The sequence below is a fragment of the Trichosurus vulpecula genome, chromosome 3, assembly GCF_011100635.1.
Source record: "Trichosurus vulpecula isolate mTriVul1 chromosome 3, mTriVul1.pri, whole genome shotgun sequence".
Classification (NCBI taxonomy): domain Eukaryota; kingdom Metazoa; phylum Chordata; class Mammalia; order Diprotodontia; family Phalangeridae; genus Trichosurus; species Trichosurus vulpecula.
Genome location: NC_050575.1, coordinates 261,036,727 through 261,057,928, shown reverse-complemented (window position 1 = coordinate 261,057,928; position 21,202 = coordinate 261,036,727). Strand labels below are relative to the sequence as shown.

At 39.0% G+C, this 21,202-nt stretch overlaps 1 pseudogene; it reads left to right on the top strand.

Moving 5' to 3' along the window:
- Positions 1-1,883: 1,883 nt before the first annotated feature.
- LOC118842468 lies at positions 1,884-20,675 on the top strand (annotated as a pseudogene).
- Positions 20,676-21,202: the final 527 nt, after the last annotated feature.

The following is a 21,202-nucleotide window of genomic DNA, read 5'->3' as shown; positions in this document are numbered from 1 at the left end:
AGAGACCCTGAAGACAAATGTTGACCCTGATGATGCATATGCTCCATCAAAAATCTAATGGAACATTTGGTTTGGCCTGGTTTAGCTATCATAAAATGAAATTAACTTTGTGTGTTTCCAAGTTTATAAATAAAAGTTCCTCATAGCTCAAATTCTGGAGTAGTTTATGATCATCTAATGCTTATCTAATCCTTAAGCATCACCATAGTTCACATCCTCCTTTTTTCTTTCAGAAGATGTAGAATAAAAAATGAAAATTCAATGATTTCTACTTATCTAGATTTCTTTGAGAGAGGAAACTATGTAATTTACAAGAATGACTCAAGGAGGTCACCCCTACCACTACCACCTCCCAACTCCCACTACTCTCGAATCATCCATATGTACTTTTCCCAGACTTTCTCCTTAACTAAATAGTGGTTACTGGTTGTACTATTCAGATAAATGGTTTTTTAAATGCTCATAATGTAAATAACTTTATTTTTATCCATATTGCATTTCATTTTCTTAGATTCAGGTCAGTCTTCTGCCATGTCAATATTAGCTATCTCTCTCAGGTTGTCATTTGTCAATTTAATGAGCATACATATATCTATACCTTTAACCATGGAATGGATAAATGATAGCATTTGTTGAATACCTACTATATGCTGCACACTATACTGGGACCAGGGTCTATGTAAGGGCGGAATAAAAGTCACTAATCTCAAGAAGCTTATATTCTATTAGGAGTGTTTGGATTCTACTGGATTTCCCATGTCTCTTGTCAAGTTAGTAGGTTAACCATTAGCATATTTGTAGTATAAATATTAAGTCGCCTGACAGACATATCCACTTCATGCATGGGGGGTCAGTACCCCCACCTCTTAATTTCTTGGGCTTAAGTGGAGCAGGTCTGGCTGAAGCAGTAGCTGAAAATGGCTGTGTTGGGGCTGACCAAGCCCTGGATATCAGCAGACAGCAACTGCTGCAGTCATTCATTCAGGCTTGGTGGTTAATGCCTGCATATAGACTTGTTCATTCCTAAAAGAAATCCCCCAAGGAATTATCCTGGCTGAGCACTCAAAATGAGTAGGTGTAGCTTCATGAAAACCCCCACCCCTGCTGGAGCTGCCTGAATCTTTGGCTGCCAACTTCCTTTTAGAGGCTATTGCCAAATGCCTGCTAGAGATTTTCTATTAATTTGTCAATCTGGTCTAGTAAGGGCTAGTCTCTCTAATACACTTGGTAAATCACAAATGGCCTGTCCTTATATATGGTTCGATAGAAACTCTACCTTGTCTTCCTCCAACATTAGCTCCTAGAGCCAGAGAATAAAAAAAACAGATAGTATTGAGTAAGTCAGTCTGAGAAAAAACCTCCAACTTGGAAATTATATCTTGAGGTTAATAGGTTAGGAGGTAATTGGGGAAGAAAGGATAGAGCAGAGTCAGTGTGATCTACCCAATTATGAAGGAGCTGGATCCTCTATCAAGTACATCAGCCTTGCCCATAAAGTCACATTTTCCTCAGCCACAGGAGTAAGCTGCTTTTTGGGGGCAGCATTCTGTTTGTATAGGACCAGCAAAGCAAAAGGAGTTTTCTATGCAAAGCAAAAGGAGGCAGCATCTCTATACCTCTGTGACACCACAAAGCATCAAAGCATTCCTGTTCCCCAATAGGAGATGAGGACCCAAAAGGCCAGGGCCCTGGAGGATAAGAGAAAACAGTAAGGAAGGAAAAAAATGGATGTTCCAACAAGAGGCTAGTCTGGGTTCATGTGGAGATCCATAGGCAGCCGAGAGAATTGGAAGATGCCACAGACAAAACAATGTGGAGGAGTGGAAGCCATAAAATGAGTCAAGTTAAAGTAGATGAGGTCATGAAACTCAACTCCAAACCAGATGCAGGAGAACACAGAAGCATCGAGACAAAGCCCAGAAGTCAGTAAAGAGGAAACGGTGAGAAGCAGAGGAAGCTCATTGGTCCCAACAAAGATAAGTTGTCACACAAGAGGTCCTTATCATGGCTTCTGAGAGAGAGAGAGAGAGAGAAAGAGAGAGAGAGAGAGAGAGAGAGAGAGAGAGAGAGAGAGAGAGAGAGAATGAGAGAGAGAGAGAGAGAGAGAATGAGAGAGAGAGAGAGAGAATGAGAGAGAGAGAGAGAGAATGAGAGAGAGAGAGAGAGAGAGAGAGAGAGAGAGAGAGAGAGAGAGGCTTATGCTGGCCAAGTCTAACTTTATATTATAAAGCAAATGCCTAGCCAGCACCCAGGAATCCACTGCAGGAAGTGACAAAATGGATTGTTCTTCAAAACTCTGTAAAAGCCAGGTTCCTGTACAGTGTTGAAGTTTACAAAGGAAATCTATGAATTGCCAGGATAGAGTCATAGGTAGAAAATCTGAAAGGTCTCTAAGTCAGTGCCAGCTCATCCCAGCCCATCATAGGGTAGCATACAGTCATACAATATATGTATTTTTTTTAATAAGTGGCACTGACGCTCCAGCACACATTAGGAAAATTACAGCCAGAGACTATGGTTCAGCAGGAAAAGTTAGAGTATGTTGACAGCCCAGATGCAGGTTGAAGGAGATGCCAGATGGGAACACTCAGCGTTTCTGCTAACAATCTACAGCCCAAACAATGAGCTGTTACCCACCAACTGGGGCTTTTAACAAGGTCCTCGATTGTAAGCTGACTCTATTACTCCCATTGTTGGCCTGATCACATGTGAGTTTGCAAAGTAGTCCAAAAGGCATGCATAGGGATGGTGCATCATCAACAAAATTTACAGACCAATATTTCAAAAAGGTTTAATAAAGTGAACAACACAAAGGCTTAAGGAGGGAATAAACCATTTAACAGGGGCTTTAAGTGGGTACTGCTGACCTCCTCCTGGTTTCCTGAAAAAGCCAAACCAAATCAAATACCAGTGGCCTAAACAGGGCCGCACGCATAACGCATAACTTAGGGCAAAAGAATGCTTTTATATTCAGGGCAGTGTTTGTCTCCGGCATTCTATTACCTACCAACCAACATGGTTTCAATTTAAGTTCCTGTTAATCCTGACCATTTCTTTCAAGTGTTTCTTATTTAAAATAGAAACTTCATGTTGAACATTTTAATAACATTAACTTTCAAAGGCAGCTGTAATCATTTTTCCTCCCAACCCTCCTGCCAGATGTAAATATTTGTGATCCTCGATGCCCTTTGTTTTCCATCCTTTCCCTTATTAAACATATCATTAGTAAAGTCCAAGAGAAATCACTTGTCACTGAGAATTTACAACAAGAGGGTGAATAAACAACACAAAGAGGAACTGAGAGACCAAGTTGTCGGCCAGCCATTGTCCATAGTCGGGAATTCCAAGGGGATTACAATATTTTGCTGGTAACTTAATGAGGAGCTAATGCCTACATCCTTCCATTACCAAAGCAAAAGTCTGGGCTGTACAGGACACATGGGACTAAGAAGTACATATATGTGGTTCTAAAGCAGTGAAAAGGAACCAAGTCATTGTCTATGTACTATTGGGTCTGAAAAAATGTTCCACGTTATTCCAAAGAAAAATAAATAGTATCACCTATAAGGGCCATGAATATAAAGGAAAAATTTGAGCTGATTTCAAAAAGTATCTTTCTTAGGAAGGAAGGAAGGAAGCAAATATTTATTAAGCACCTACTGTGTGCCAGGCAGTATGCTAAGGACTTTACAAATATTATCTCATTCAATCCTCACATCAGCCCTGGGAGGTAGATGCCATTATTATTCCCATGTTGTAGTTGAGGAAACTGAACAAGACAGAGACTAAGTGACTCATCCAAGGTCACACAACTCATAAGACATTTGAACTTAGCTCTTCCTAATTCCAAGTCCAGAACTTTATCCACCGCACCACCTATCTCCCAAACATTCAAAGTCCTTCGTTATCTGGCCCCAACTTACCTTGACAGTCTTATTCCTCATTATTCTGCTTTGTATACTCTACATTCCAATAAAACTGGGCTTATTGCCATTCCCCAAATATATTCCCAATTAAGCACTTGTGTATCTTTGTTCCCAATTACCTACACCTACGTGCCACATTTCTGCCAGTTGAAATCCTACCCATCCTTCAAGGACCAGCTCATATGCCAATTCATCCATAAAGTTTTCCCTTATTTCTCCTCTATGTGGATATGATCACTCCTTTATCAAAATTTCTATAACATTTTGTTCCTCTTAAATACTTATCACATTCTTTCTTGTTTTAGACTAATTTACTCCTTCCTTCTCATACTAGACTATAAGTTCCATGAGGGCAAGGGTGATTTCTTTGTATCTTTGTATTGTATTGTGTTTGTATCTTTGTATTGGGAAGGTTTACTGAATGAAGAAAACTAAATAACTCCAGTTTCTCAATAGTGCAAGAGGAATGGCCAATCCCCACATATTCTTTGGCAAGGAGCAATTCCTTTACTGATATAAATGAACACATCTGGAGATAATTGGTATTCTGGTAACCTGTATGCCCCCTATCCATAGAGATATAGATACGATATACTCAATTTTAATGGGCTAGCACCAACCAACATTAGCATCACTTGTTATTCAGTCATTTCAGTTACATTTGTCTCTTCCTGATCCCACTGGGGTTTTCCTGGCAGAGATACTAGAGTGGCTTGCCATTTCCTTCTCCAGATCATTTTATAGATGAGGAAACTGAGGTAAACAGGGTTAAGTGACATGCCTAGGGTTACAGAGCTAGTAAGTGTCTGAGACCAGATTTGAATTCAGGAAGATGTCTTTCTGATTCCAGCTCTGGCACTCTATCCATTTCACTACTTAGCTGCCCCATTAGCATCATATAATTAACACTAGCCTACAAAAGCATGCTCACCTACTCTTCACCAGTCATACTATCACCTAAACATACCTTGAGTGATTGTACCTCATAACTTTTGCTAGCCAAATATTTCCTCTCCATTTTAATTAAATGCTACCCAGCTTTCAAGATCATGCTAAAATGGCACTTTCTCCATGAGACCTTCCTTTGAACACCCCAGCTGGACGTTTAAAACTAGATGAGACCTTAGAACTCATTTTGTCCAAATCCCCTCTCTAGGCCACAGTTTATCAATCTATAAAATTAAGAAAGTGACTTCCCCATAGTCACAGAACTAATTACTGTCAGAGCAAGGACTAGAAACCAGCTCTCCTGTCTTCTAGTCCCATGCTCTGTGATCTTTCCAAACTATGAACTCCTCTGGTCATTATTATCTGTACTGCTCCTTCAGTGCTTATCACACACTGTCTTGTGTTAGTTATCCCTTCATATCTAACTGATAATTGACTGAAATTGGCACAGAAACATGACAGTGATGCACTGACATTAAACATCGTCACTTGGACATCTATGTTGTGATGTTGACATTGGCCTTGTGATATTAGGTTGTCAAACTAATAAACCACCTTCTATTAGTTGGCAGACTACACACCAGAACTTCTTGGGCCTTGTGGGCCAAAGGCTAACTGTCTGCCACCCAGTATGCAATTATGGGCACTGTGACTATTAGAATAGAATGTAAGACCAGAACAATGAGGCCTATAGCTTTTTTAAAATTCAGAGCAAAGGACACTACCTAGAGTCTAGACACACTCTAGGAAAGGAAGCAGCTTTCCTTTGACCATAGCTGATGTCTCTGCAATCAAGCTTCTAGAATCATCCCTCACTGTGCATACTTCTTTCCCATGGGTTCTTTATGTGGGGTAAATGAACTTGCTTATTGTTTTTGTTTTTAATATTTTGATAATTATTTCAACATGATTAGTTTCCTTGGCAATCCTATATGTTATATGTTTGCCTTTAATAACACTATTCTGAGAGGGGTTCCATAGGCTTTACCAGACAGTTCGATGGCTCTGTGATTCAAAGATTAAGAACTCCTTGCTGTATAAGGCTCCCAAGAGTAGTCTCATTCAACAGTCCTGAAATTTCCAGTACTCAATTATAACCCAATCCAACCTTTTCCAGTGCAATCCAACAAGTCTGATTAAGTGACACTATATTCAAAGCACTTTGCTACATTCTGGGCATACAAAAAGAAACAAATGGTAATTGAGAGTCTACTCTGTGCTAGGCCCTGTTTCGGCTCCTGGGTTTAGGTAAAATGTTTCTCCATAATAACACTACTGGTAAATTTTTTTTCAATTTTTTGTTCTTTCCCCTTCTTCTTCCCCCATCTAAAAATTTTAATTTAGCTTAAGAGATAGTGTGGTGTCATTGAAAGTACCTTTTTTTTTTAATATTTGCTGAGAACCCCATGCTGGTGCTTTAACGGAAACTAAAGACAAAAATCCTGACTAACATCTGCAGAAAGGAAGGACCATTAGCAAATTCATGAATTAAGATGCTCTAGGCTGATTAAGTCCAGAAGTGCACATATGGAAATGAAAATAAATTTGAATTGCTACAGATGTGTTTAAATTTGTGCACTTCTCATCAGGTGACATCATATTATGGAGGGAAAACTCATTGCTAAGGTTCAACCAACCTTCCCATGTGCTATCACCTTAATTAAGAGTGGAAGTCTTTTTAAATTACTAAAAGGGTGCACATCACCCTAATTCATATACTTACTTCATAGTTTTTCATGTCTTTATAACAAGACTTTAAAATGAATAGCGGTTATAGGTTAAAAAAAGTGGAAGACAAATGTCGAGGAGGATTGAATAATCTCTGTGCAAGTATTAACAGCTTTAGACTACTGCTTAGGACACAGAGTTTTAATGTGCCAATACTTCTGGGTCTTGGGGAACTCAGAGCTCCACAATCACTGATGAATATATGGAAATATGAAAATCTTCCCATATGCCACTAGGAAAAAGGTCCAAATATCTTCTCAGGTGGACCCAGAGAAGAATTAGGTACTCTAGAAATATAGAGTCCCTACTAGGTCTAGTAGAGGCCCAGTGCCCTGCTTAGAAAAGAAATTCCATAAATTTCAAAAAGAAAATAAAGAATCATCTTGCTAGGAAGAGAAAGAAATTAGTTTTAATATTACCATGCCATTTACATAAGATAGAATTTTGAGCCTGGAAGGGACATTAGGCAAAATTTATCTAGTTCAAACTCCTCATTTTACAGAGGTGAAACTGAGTCCCAGAGCACTTAAAAGACTTGCCTAATTTCAAATAGCCAGTTATAGATTTGGGACTTGAACACAGCCCAGACCACCACCACAACTCCTTGCATAGAAGTTTTCTGGTTTTATCATGCTACTTCTAAATTATTTATAATACACGATAATTTCTTCCTAGAGAACATTAGCACTTGTACAACGTATCTTATTAAATCTCTCACCACAGATGTAGGTAGAAAAGTAAAAAATATATTTTTCTAATTTAATATTCAAATGGATCTATGATCTCATTAATCGCCATACACTTGATCACATCTCCTCCAGCCTTCCTTAGTAGATTGCAAACTCAATCATCCTTACTTTCTCTCTTTCCAATTTTCAGCTTCTCCATCTATACTATATAGGTCCCTTTCTTTTTGCCTTCAAACATGCCCATATCGATCCAACCTTTAAAAGGTTTTTTCTAGATGCTACAGACCCGTCAAGCACTGTGCCTCTAGCTCTTCTCCCTTTCACACCCAAATTTCTTGAAAATGCTGTCTATACTTACTGCCATCATTTACCCTCTGATCATTGTCTTAAACCCTTTGTAATATGGCTTCTAACCTCATCACTTGGTAGAAACTCCTTTCTCCAAAGTTAACAAAGATCTTTTAATTGCCAGATCCAGCGGTCTTTCTCAGTCTTTCGTTCTTCTTCACCTATCTGCTGCATCTGGCACTTTCAATCACCTTCTCATCTTAGGTCCCTTTGCCTTGGTCTTTCTGGTCTTTTGTGACACAGCTCTCTCTTCATTCTTCTCCCACCTGTGTGGAACTTCCTTCTTTGTCTCCTTCATTGGATTATGATTAATATCATGCCCCCTAACTATGGGTATATGCATTGGCAATCAAGATGGGCTCTTAGAACTTATTCAACCAAGTGCCCTTGATGAGTTTGGCCTTTTATTTCCTTGACTAAATTAGGAGTCCTTGATGACCTCCTTGCCTCAAGGGAAAGCCTAGTTTACATGAGTTTGAGTGACATGTTTGTGACATCAGAGGCTTTTAGACAACATGGGTTTAAGTCGCATTTTTGTGACGATTTTAGGTCACATGGGTGAGTTGCATGTGTGACTCACCTTTGACCCTTTACAAGATATATAAACCCAGAGGTTGGCTTTATCTTTTGGAACTCTGAGCCACAGCAGGAGTGGCATGTGACTCTGGGCCAACCATTGTTATGAGCTCCCCGGCATTAGAGAAAACTCAGATGTTGATGCTTCTCTGGTAACTGTATATTGTGATTTTGTCAGATGGAAATCTGTCTGTTGATTCATGTTTATTTGCTCTGTTTGTATTTGCTCTGAAGCCCAGGGTGCTGGCTTTTCCCCCTGAGCTGAGTGAATGATATTTGTATGTTGGATTAAAGTAAAATTGTTAACCCCTCAATGTTACTTTCCTTAGTAAGGCAGATCAAAAGAACCTGTGTTGGCAGCTTTCTGTGTGCTGGTTGTTGGTGGGTCTTACACTCCTACAATGCTAGAAGATTGTTGCAACAGTATATCCCAAGGCTGCCCTAGTCCTTCTCTCTCTATTCTCTTTTGGAAACTTCATGAGCTCCTATGGATTTAACTATGCAGATTACTCACAGATCTTTATTTAGAGCCTCAGTATCTTCCCAGCTCTTCAGCCTCAAACCATCAATTGCTGATTGGAATCTCAAACTGGATGTCATGCACATATCTCAAACTCAACCAGTCACAACTGATCTCATTATCTAACCCTCTCCCTGCCAGACTTTAACCAATTCTTTCAAATGTACCACCAGCCTTCAACTCTCCTAGTTTTGTAATCTCAGCATTATTGTCTTCCCCTCACACTCCTTTACTCCACATATCCCATCAGATGTTAACTCTTGCCATTTCAACTGCTACACCATTTTCTCATATCTGATCTGTTCTCTCTACTCAGACAACTAGTCCTTTGGTCTAGGTTCTCATCACCTCTTCCCGAACTGTGGCAATACCTCCTAATTGATTCCCCATCTCACATCTCTCACCACTCCAGTCCATCTAGACAGTGCTACCCAAATAATTTTCTTTAAGCGCAGATCTATGTCAATAAACAACAGTGTCAACTTATTGCCTCTAGAATAAAATATTAACTCTTCTTTTTAGCTTTTAAAACCCTTCACAATGGGGCAGCTAGGTGGCACAGTGAAGAGAGCACCAGCCCTGGAGTCAGGTGGACTCAAGTTCAAATCCAACCTCAGACACTTAACACTTACTAGTTGTGTGACCTTAGGCAAATCACTTAACCCCAATTGCCTTTCATTCCCCTCCTCCAAAAAAAACACCTTCACAATCTGGCTCCAATTTTCCTTCCAGACCCTCTGTCTCATCCATGGCACCTTTGTCTTCCATCTCTGTGGCTTTGTCCTGGCTGCCAGAAATACCTGGAACATCCTCTCTCCTCACTTCACTTCTCAAAATCCTTGTCTTCCTTTAAGATGCCACTCAAGTACCACTTTCTAAATGAAGCCTTTCCTGATTTCCTCCAATTGCTGATACACTCCCAACTACATTACTTACCTTGTATTTTACTTCATATTTATTTGTGTTTAAGTGCTGTGTGAGTAAGTAAGGTTTGTTTCATTCATTGAATCTGTATCTCCAATGTCTGGTATATAGTAGGTGCTTAGGTAATGCTTATTGGTTGATCAGTGCCTTGAGTTAGACGTTCCCTCTGATAATATAGATTATAATCCATCTATGCCTGCCCACCATGGGGAGCTCTTGTCCATGTCCTGAAGTTCACTGTAATGGGCCTGTCTAAAAACCTGCAATTCCTCACTTTCTCCTAATTTTGAAAGGATATCAATGGAACACTAAGTCTGTCTACCAGATATCCCTTTTCTTGCCATGTGCCCAACCCATTTTTATCATAGTTTTCTCTGGTGCCTCCCTTTACTCAAATTCTTCTTTGAACTTCACTGACTGTTGTTATATGTTGTGACCTATTCACATCCACTATGGGTCTCTCCATTGCCCAATAGGTAATTTTTTTTCCTAATTCTTCAAAGACTGTAGTATTCTATGACTCACAGCCATATAACTATAGCAGTAAGATATTGGTATTTTAATATGCCTTTTTCCTGAAAGAACTTTGGGGTTGCTAAAACAATCTTTGTGATTTTCTGAAGGCAGCCTAGCCTTCTCTTCTTCTCCTGTTTAATTCTAGGCCCAAGATTTTGTCCATATGTACTATTTTTACAAGATATATAAATATATGTATTGTGTAGATAAATAAATAGAGATAGATAGATAGATAGATAGATAGATAGATAGATAGATAGATAGATAGTGCAAACCTACAGTCTGCCCATCCAGCTGCATGTCATAATCTGGACAATAGACAAACTTCATCAGCATAGTTTTCCCCATGTCCAAGGTTAGGAAAAACTCTTTAAGTGCTTACAGATCTCATCAAGGAGATCTTGTAATATTCCAGGGATTTAGGTAATCAGTATAATGTCATCAATAAATGAGTATCTGCACTATCTAAAGGCAATCCTTCAACTGGAACTCTTCTATCACAATTGTGAACACCTTTCATAAGCTTATGTTTTCTTGCTTTACACCTCTACTGGTAATTATGAGCAAAGGGTCACCTAACAAGATTATCTTTGTAATAGCTTTAATGGAATTTTGAATCATTTCAAGATGGATAGGAGACATCTGGTTGAAAGAGAGCTTTTTAAGTTGTCATTTTGCTGTGCTGAATAAGATTTTAAAAAATAATCAATAATCATATTGAATATAAACAACCTCATAACTTACAAGATTAATTATTAAGTGGCATCTTACCTTTTCTACATCTTTAGCCAATTTCATACTGGTAGAGATGTGATACATTGAAGACTATCACATGTGAATGTCTTACTCATGGTTTAATAAAAAAACCACCCAATGTGAGGTTAGAAGAAAATGGTCTAGGTCTCTTACTGTTGAAGTTCTCTTGGTCATCTTTTTGACATTAATGAGGTCTGAAATTTTTCCTATACCTTGGTACATTTCCTTTTTTTGGTTTCTATTCTTGGTGAATCCCTCAACATTCTCAAAATTATGTTGCTTCCAGCACAGATCTCCTCTAAGCATACTTGGCCTAATCCAACTTCTGAAGCTATCTCTGTTTTCTTTGGTGCCATTTACATCAAGTCTGTAAGTATGTGTGAGAACCTGGTGTTAGAATCCAGGTGAGCCTTTTGTCTTTTATGGTGAAGAAAGTTTGTTACAAAATAATTTGCAAATTTTTCCATTTTGGTTCAGTTGTTCTCTCATCCTTAAATGCCCACAGAAGGACTTTGCTTATTTTCGTCTCTCTGTAAGGTTTCTTTAAATTAATTTTATCCTTCAACACTTATTTCTATTTTGTGAAGTGATACTACTAATAATTACACAGAAAACTTCTCTGTAAGATTTTTCAAATGAGTTGATATTCTAAACTGTTGTTGGTCTTGGCTGTCATCTCCCTCTCTCTCCCTCTCCCTCCCTCTCCCTCCCTCTCTCTCCCTCTCTCTCTCTCTCTCTCTCTCTCTCTCTCTCTCTCTCTCTCTCTCTCTCTCTCTCTTCCCACCCTCTGTCTCCCTCCTTCCTTTCTTCCCCATTTAGAAAGTAAGTCATATGTTTACTAAGGTGATTTTTTAGGCTCCTTTACTCTCCTGAATATGACAACTGATGTATATCTATTTAACTTCTGTATGAAATTATTATAGTCTGTTTCTATGTCCTTAATTTCAGTGTGTAATCTGTTTTCATCATCAACAACTTTTTAAATAGATCAGGAGTGAGTTGTTTCAATTTCATTCTGTATATTTTTCTCATTTTTGTTCATTCTCTTAGATTCTGATTATTGTTCAAAGAGGTCAGTGATCTGAACTATACACAGAAAGCTGATATTGGATGACTCTCACATCATTTCTTATACATTAAAATATAGTCAGTTTTCATTTTACGACACAACTTGGTACTCACCATGACCATGTCTATCTGTACTACCTATTCTTTTCTCAGAGAAAGTATTCATGATTATATTCATGAGAATTCTCTACAGTCTCACAAGTCTATGGTTTTCATAATTCTTCCAGATTCACATTTTCCAATATATTTCTTATCATCCTCATTCATCATTCCTAACTCTGAATTAATTTCACCAAGTATTGAAATATTTGTTGGTTTAATCTGGTGATTTTATTCAGTTGCTCATATAAGGTCTCTACCTTAATTTCTTCAATAGATGTTAGCCCATAAGCCTCACTTATGTCAAGATGGTCTTTTTGCAAATACTTATCATGGAGAACTATGATACATGAATAAGAACTGTATCATCAAATGATATTTCTTATTGCCTTGATACACATGAAGATAAAATCTGCAAACTCCTTTATTTGTCCCTTCATATTGAACCTGCAATATATCCATCCATTTAGCTACCATTTCCTTTGTTATTATTATCTCATTTATAATGATACAAAGATCTCATATTTAGGGTATCAACAGCTATATTAATGTTTATAGGTGATCTAGAGCAACATGATCAAACTCAAAGAGACAGAGATTTATATGAGCCATACCTTGACTTAAAAACCACAAATTAGCATTAATCTACATTGTATTATATTTTTACTTACTTTATAAACATTTCCCAATTATATTTTAATCTGGTTCGGTCTCATTCCTAGGAGTTCTTATACCCAATGCCCCCTTTTCAAGTACTCCTGGAACTAGACTGACTTTGTGGTTTCATTCAATTTAATTCATCAAACATTTATTACCACTCACTATGTGTAAAATCTTAATGCTAAACACTGGGGATATAAAGACAAGAGGAGAATCAGAGGCTCATAGATGAGAGTTTCTTAGAGCCATAATGGACCTTAGGGCTCCATCAAGTCCCTCTCCCCCATTTAAAGAGGAAAGCATTATTTGCCTTCATAATGTTGACATTATTCTGAGGGAGACAGGGTATATCTTCAGATAGTACAACACAAGATAGGTTAATGAAAGGGTAAAGGAGAGGTAACAGAATTACTCTACAAATATTTGAGGAAATAACACTAATACCTGAAGGGAGCAAGGAGAATATGGCACCTGAGTTGAGCCTTCAAGGAATCTGAAAGGTGAAGATGAGCTATTCCAGCTATGGAAAGTGGCTAATATAAACATGCAGATTTCAATTCAACTCACTAAATATTTATTAAGTACCTACTATGTGCCAGGCACTGAAGATACATTTTTTAAAAGCCAGTCTCTGCCCTCATGGGGGGGTATCTCGCACAGTGCCATCTTGTTCCATTGGGTTGTAACTGGGCAAAGCCGCAGATGCAGAGTAAAGTGATATAGGAGATGTAGGAGAAAGACAGTAAAGTTTTGGAGAAAAAAACCTAATATTCCAGCTGGCTGGAATAGAGGATAAGCTGTGTGTGTGTGTGTGTGTGTGTGTGTGTGTGTGTGTGTGTTTGTGTGTATACATACATAAATGTTTTTGTGTGAGTATATGTATGTTCTTTATAGAGAGCCATTGAATGCTTTTGATTAGTATAGTGATATGGTCAGAATCCTACCTAAGGAAAATAATTTCATGATATTTGTGAAGGCTAAGCCAGAAAAAGAAGAAACTAAAAACAGGGAAATCAAGGAGGAAGGTTTTGCCATAATCTAGATAAGAGATGATAAGAGCTTGAAATAGGTTGGTGGCCATGTTAGAAAAGAATCACAGAATGTATATATATATATATATATATATATATATATATATATATATATGTATGTATGTATGTATGTATGTATATATGTACAAAGGGCACAGGGTCAGTTGAATATGAAGGGATGATATTAAAAAAATAAAATCAATTTAAGGGATAAGAGAGGAATATATTGAGAGAGGGAGAAAGGGAGAGATAGAATGGAATAAATTATCTCACATAAAAGTGGCAAGAAAAAGTAGTTCTGTAGGAAGGGAAGAGGGGCAGGTGAGGGGGAATGAGTAAATCTTGCTCTCATTGGATTTGACCTGAGGAGGGAATACCATACACACTCAATTGGGTATCTTACCCCACAGGAAAGAAGGAGGAAGAAGATAAAAAAGGGGGTATGACAGAAGGGAGGGCAGATGGGGGGAGGAGGTAATCAAAAACTAACACTTTCAAAAAGGGACAGGGTCAAGGGAGAAAATTCAATAAAGGGGGATAGGTTAGGAAGGAGCAAAACATAGTTAATCTTTCACAACATGAGTATTGTGGAAGGGTTTTACATAATGATACGCACGTGGCCTATGTTGAATTGCTTGCTTTGTTAGGGAGGGTGGGTGGGGAGGGAAGAGGGGAGAGAATTTGGAACTCAAAGTTTTAAAAACAGACGTTCAAAAACAACAACAACAAAAAAAAGTTTTTGCATGCAACTAGGAAATAAGATACACAGGCAATGGGGCGTAGAAATTTATCTTGCCCTACAAGAGAAGAAGGGAAAGGGGGATGGGAGGGGAGTGGGGTGACAGATGGGAGAGCTGACAGGGGAATGGGGCAACCAGAATATATGCCATCTTGGAGTGGGGGGAGGGTAGAAATGAGGAAAAAATTTGTAATTCAAACTTTTGTGAAAATCAATGCTGAAAACTAAATATATTAAATAAATTAAAAAAAGAAAACAAAGAAAAGAATCACAGATTGAGAGAGCTTGAAAAGTAGCTTGGAGACATACAGTCCTGTGCATTTTATAGAGGAAGAAATAGGCCCAGAGAGATTAAATAACTTGACCAAAGTTACACAGGTATGATAGTGAACTCAGGTCCTCTGACTCCAAATTCAATACTATTTCCACTATATTTTGCCTTCTTAGGGGACAACTGTAAGATTTTTGTGGAGGTATAAACAATAGGACTTAGCAACTAATTATATGAGGGGCAGGGGAAAGAGTAAAAAAGATGACTGATTCAGAGATAAATCATTAGGCCATGAACCTAGATGACTGGAGGATGGTGAAAGGAAGAAACAGGGAAATTTGGAGATGGGGTTAAGGTGATGCAATCAATTTGGGGCATGCAGAATTTAAAGTGCTAATAAGGTAGCCAGGTGCAACCATCTAGCAAGCAATTGGAAGTGTGGGACTAGAGTTCAGTAAAGAGATAAGGGCAGGATAGAGAGATTTGTAAGTCATCTCCTAGAAATGATAATTAGACCATGCAAGTGAGATCCATAAAGAAAAGTATATAGGTAGAGAAGAGGTTCTAGGACTGATCACTGGGGGACAGCTACTCTTAAGAGGAAGGTGATCTAGCAAAGGAGATTAAGGAATAGCCAATCATTCTGAAGGCAAAGGAAAAGATAAGAGTAATTGACTCCAGGGAAGTTCTCATACATTCAGGATAATGAAGTGTTCAGTAATGCAGAAAGGTCAAGGAGGATGAGGACTGAGGATAGACCATTGGATTTAGCAGTTAATAGGTTATTGGTAGCCTTTGAGAGAGTAGTTTCAGTAGAGCAGAGATCATAAAAGCCAGATTTCAGGGATTTGGTGACAATGAAATGATTATAGTGAATATAGACTACTGTTTTTGGTTTAGCAATGAAGGGGATGAGAGATATAGAATGATAACCTGAGGGAATGGCAGGGTCCAGTGAAAGGAAGCGTTTTTTTTTTCTTTTTGTTTTTTCTTTTTTAGGACAAGGGAAGCTGAGCATGTAGCATCCAGTATATGGGGGGAAATTATGATACAGAAAATAGCTGACACAAGCTTCACAAGGATATAGGAAGGGAAGGGATAAAGGAAACAAGAGAATAATTAGGCTCAGTGAGTAGAAAGGACACTTCATCCTATCAGACAGGAGCAACAGAAGAGAGGACAAGTGAAAGTGTAGATAGATTTTCAGGTGTAGATCAGAGATGAGGAGCTGAAATACATAGCATTTGTTTGCCAAAGAAGGAAACAGAGCCATTTGCCAAAGGAGCTGGAGGCTGGGAGGGGAGGGGAGCAGGTCTAAAACAGGTGCTATCCAAGGATGTGACAGAAGTTAGGATGTGATAGAGATTAGTGGTGAGTAGCATTATTATCATACAGTAGTGAGGGCCCAGTGGAGGGTACGTTATACAGATCTGTAGTGCACCCAGTCATCACAGTTTTGTGACTGCCTCTGATAAAACTGAACAGCTCAGTATTATGACTCAATGACTGATAGTATGTGTGACTTAAGTTTCAGTACTGTGATTGAACAGTAGAACTAGAAAGCAAATTAATCAAGGTTGAAAGAACGTTTGTTATAGGACTAGTTATAGGATTAGTCCAGCCCATGGAGGTAAGAAAGTGAGGTGAGCAAAGATGATGAACTGATAGGACGTTGTGGAAAGACCAGAAGTTGTAGTGAAGACAAAGAATAAATTTATGAGAAATGAGGTGGAGAGAGACATTAAAACATGGGAAATTTTGATCTGAGGGGGGAATTTCATTCATCTCTTTCTCTTCCAGGCATTGGGAATTCCAGTTTCATCTCTATAGGTTTTAGGAGTCTGAATGTTCCTTGAATCTAGCTTATTATGGAAATAAGGCTGTATGTGTCTTTGTATGTCTATTCTCCCAATTCAAAAGCAGAAATTCAAATGATAATAAAACTGAGACATCAGAATGTAAGACAATATCTGTGGCCATATCTTAGTATAACTTTTTATGGTAAACCAAACTATGCAAACACCTTTTATTTCCCCTTGCTGGCTTTGTTATTAAGAGCAAAATTGCCTGCAGTTTCACCTCCAATTGTTTTAATGGTTTCCACATAAAAGTCATTTTCTCAGCACGAGATTTTGTTTGCTACAATGGAAACAGCATGAGCAAGACATAGTATTTTGCTGAGGGAAAGTAATTAGGTTGGTAGACAACAGTGGATTGTGAGCAGTGTTCAATCTGTGCTTGGTTGGCACCATATTGGTGGGGAGAATGAGTTCTACAAGTATCCTGAATATAATCCTCCCTATCCCCGCCAAAAAAAAAATTCCTGTCTAAAGTAACATAGTTGACCCCAGTTAAAATACAGGAAAGGCATGTGTTTTTGTCAGAATAGGGAACTCCTAGTGTGGGAACCTCCTCCACCAGCATAAAATCACAACCTATAAGCCTTAGTAGATAGTCCTAGGAAGTTTCCAGACATGCAAAACATAAGTGCCTTACCAAGGATCACACAGCTGGTAAGTGAATTTTGTAGGAGATAAAATTTTAACCCAAGTATCCCTGAATCCAAGCCTGCCATTCTATATCATGCAATTAACCAATTCTAGTCAGAAGTATATAAAAAGGTCTACCTTCACCAAGCTAATTTCCACATGTTGTTGTTGTTTAAAGGAGACTGATCAATACATTAATCTGGTAAAAAATAGATAACATGTCATTCCAAAACATTGCAAAACACAATTGGTCACATTCATCAATGGCTTTATAATATAAATGATATAGATAAGGAGAAAACTTGACACTGTATTTTAGACAGATATTGAAGGAAAAGGATGAAGTGGTACTACTGAGTGGTATGTATTAAGACAGTGGTCATGAATGTGGTTCTATATCATTATCCTTCAGTTTTATAAAAAATTACATTTCTGTTCTCCTTTGAATTGAGAGAATACACAGAAACACAGAGATTCTTATCTGCATTCTTATTTGGCTTTTCTGGGTAAATCTAGGTGAAAGCAGAGGTAGGGAAGTTGATAGCATGCCTCCATGGACACGTGCCATAGTCATTACAACAACCTAAAATTATACATGAATATTTAAAGAAGAAAAACAAATAACTAAATATCCTGGCTGACTGAACTGTTGTGTTTGAAAAGTATCCATAGGTTTAACAGAAGTTCTAAAATTCAGTTGTCAGGGAGAAAATAAATCACTAGCATAACTCTCAAGTGAGATACCTAGTTCTAGACCCACTTACCCTAATTGGGGATTACAACTTCAAAACTGAAGACTCCAGGCTGAAGCCATTTCAGTTTGAGATTAAGGCACCAGGGAATTTTCAATCCAATTTTTATGAAACCATGTAGTGTTAAAAGAACACAGTTCAATGGCAGCCATGTTGCTTAAAATGATTGTTCGCTCATTACAGTGCAGCAAGTACAAAGTAGTCAGGATATTCTGACATATTTCCTTCAATATCATTATCTCAAGTTTCTGGCTCTTGTCTAGACAGTGTAGCATGGAAACTTTTCCCTGTGACTCTTTCATTTTATCCTATACCAAAAAAAAATCTTATTCACTATTGGTAGAAGATTTTGTGTGTACAGAAGGTCTGTGTTAGCAGGTTCTCTTAGTGTATAAATTCAGGTTATTGATTTATAAAAATAGGGGTCCTTTTTTAATTCCAGTAGATTAAATTCAAAAGAAATTTAGATTGGTATAGATTGCTCTGCCAAAAATTAATTTTCAACATTGGCTATTAAAATGCAAATGCCTTTATAGTTCCACTATAAGAAAAGCTTCCCAATGAGACTTTCACCTTCAAATGAACAGAATTTGAGAGTACTGTTGGTGATTTTATATATAAAATGTGTGTGTATGTATATGTATATATATATATATATGTACATATATGTATGTATGTATGTATATTCACAATATGTTTCTTCTAATGTTCTAGAATCTTTAAAGTTAAGGAGATTTGCTAAAAGCTAGATTGTGGGGAGTAAGTTTGGGGTTTTTAGCAGTGGTTGGGGGGGCAGGCATGATTTCATTAGTCAAGATCTACTGAATTTCTCTCCACATAAGCAGATTGGCCACTCTTCTGCAATTTATAATCTTAGTGATTTGCTTGGTGCAGTAAGTTTAAGTGACTTGACTATGGCCATTTAATTAATGTGTCTTAGAGAAAGGACTTGAACTTGGATCTTCCTGGCTCCATGCTCTTCCTTAATTTTTTTACACCAGGCTTTTTTTCTCATTGACAACACTGAGAAGTAAAAGTCTGGAGTCAGAAGGAACATGCACAGGCCAGATGATAAGTGTTTGCTGAATTTTAGGTGAAAGGAAATGACTTTGTCTCTGGAAAGCTACATTTTAAGTGCAGTGTTAAATGAACTATCCAAAAATGCAGTGAAATACAGCTGAGCAGAAGGATGATTCAGAAAAGCACTGGGAAGATATCAATGCAGGGAAAGCAGAACTAAAAAATGATCTGCACCAGGATTATTCAGTCATTTTGGACTCCTTTGTGACCCCATATGTTCTTGAGTACTATTTCCTTCTCCAGTGTGTCCCCATTTTGCAGATGAGGAACTGAGGCAAACAGGGGTTAAGCAATTTGCCCAGGGACACAAAGTACAGCACTCTATCCACTGTGCCACCTAGCAGCCCACACAAAGATCACAATATAAATAAATGGAAAGGAAAAAAAAAGGACTGGAAAAAAGGAAAGGGAGAAAACAAGCATTTATTAAGCACCTACTATGTACCAGGTATCTTACTAAGTGCTTTACATATATCTTCTTTGGTCCCAAGCTGAGGATACTGCTGCTGCTCTTCGAGGTGGACCAGGAGAAGGGAGATAGTGTCAATGTGGTCCCTCCAAATCGCAGTGGATTTTATAGCAATTGAGCAGGCCTTCTGGAAGGCAGTGTGTCCCTGAGCCCTTGGCACAGATGACTAACCAAAGCAGCAGGCCAGCCAGGCATGGCCACAGGAGCAAAGAGAGCAAAAGCGTGGGCTCTACAGACTGTTCCGCCCGTTTGACATGGTGGACCTCCACACCGAGATGTGCACACCCTCTCCTTCCTTTTGTTGATGTAATTGATGACCATGAGCACGGCCTCTGCCAGAGTGGACGCGATTTCCTATTGGCTCTGGGGAAGGTGTGATGAAAGTTACTTTGGCCAGGTGGTGCAGCGCCGTTGTTCAACATGACCTGATGCCCTATGTCACATTCGAGTGGAGCAAGGCAGTGTGTCCAGAGCTTATAGAGAACTAGCTGGAGGACACGTCAGAATGATAAGTGACACCCCCCCCCCCAAAAAAAAAGTGAAGATCTTCCCGAACTCCTAAATCAGTGCTTCCCTTCTATGGTCTCCTGTCCGGCTTTCCGCCCACAGATGTGCAGCAAATGGCTGGCTCCTGGGAGAGTCCCACTGGCGAGTCTGCGTAAACGCCAAAAATCAGGAACCGCAGACCCCAAGGACAAACAGACCTGTGACATCAGGCTTCGGGCGAGGGCCGAGTACTGCCAGCACGAGACAGCTCTGCAGGGCAATGTCTTCTCGAACAAGCGAGACCCACTTGAACGCCAGTTTGAGCGTTTCAGCCAGGCCAACATCATCCTCAAATCCCGAGACCTGGGTTCCATCGTCTGTGACATCAAATTCTCCGAGGTCGCCTACCTGGATGCTTTCTGGCCCCATAACATCAATGGTTCCCTCCTGGAAGCGCTCAAAGGCATCCTCATCACAGACTCACTTAAACAGGCCGTGGGGCATGAGGCTATCAAGTTGCTGGTGAATGTGGATGAGGAGGACTATGAGCTGGGCCGACAGAAACTATTGAGTAACTGGATGCCACCGGCGCTGCCCTGACCCTCTCACCTTTGTCATTTCTTTGGGACTCTGCTCAGCACTTGCCTCTGGAGTTTACACACTGTTTGGGGGTTTTCTCCACACCCCTCTCGTCAACTTTCCTCTCCCCTTTATTTAAAGGAAAAGACAAAAAGGAAAAGGAAAATGGTGTGTGTCTCCCCCTTCCCCTATCCCCATCCACCTGTTTCCATGCGCCTGGGAATACACCCTGGGCAATGAACGAAAAAGCAGTTATCTCAGTGGTCCATAACACCATTGTTGAAGTTCTTTTGGGGATCCATAGGTTTTCTCAGTTGCCCTTGGGGCTTAGGAGGGCTACTTTTTGTTTGTTTGTTTTTTTGCAGAGAAACCAAAGGGCTGTTATAGGAGCTTGCTGTAGAGGGTAGGAGTCAGGGCTGCTGGATCTTGGGAATTTACTGTCCCATTCCATAGCTTACTAAGATTTTAACAAACGAAATGAAAAACATTTTTAAACTTATGACCTTCTCACCTCCTCACGTGCTTACTCCTAGTTCCTGTTGCTTTCT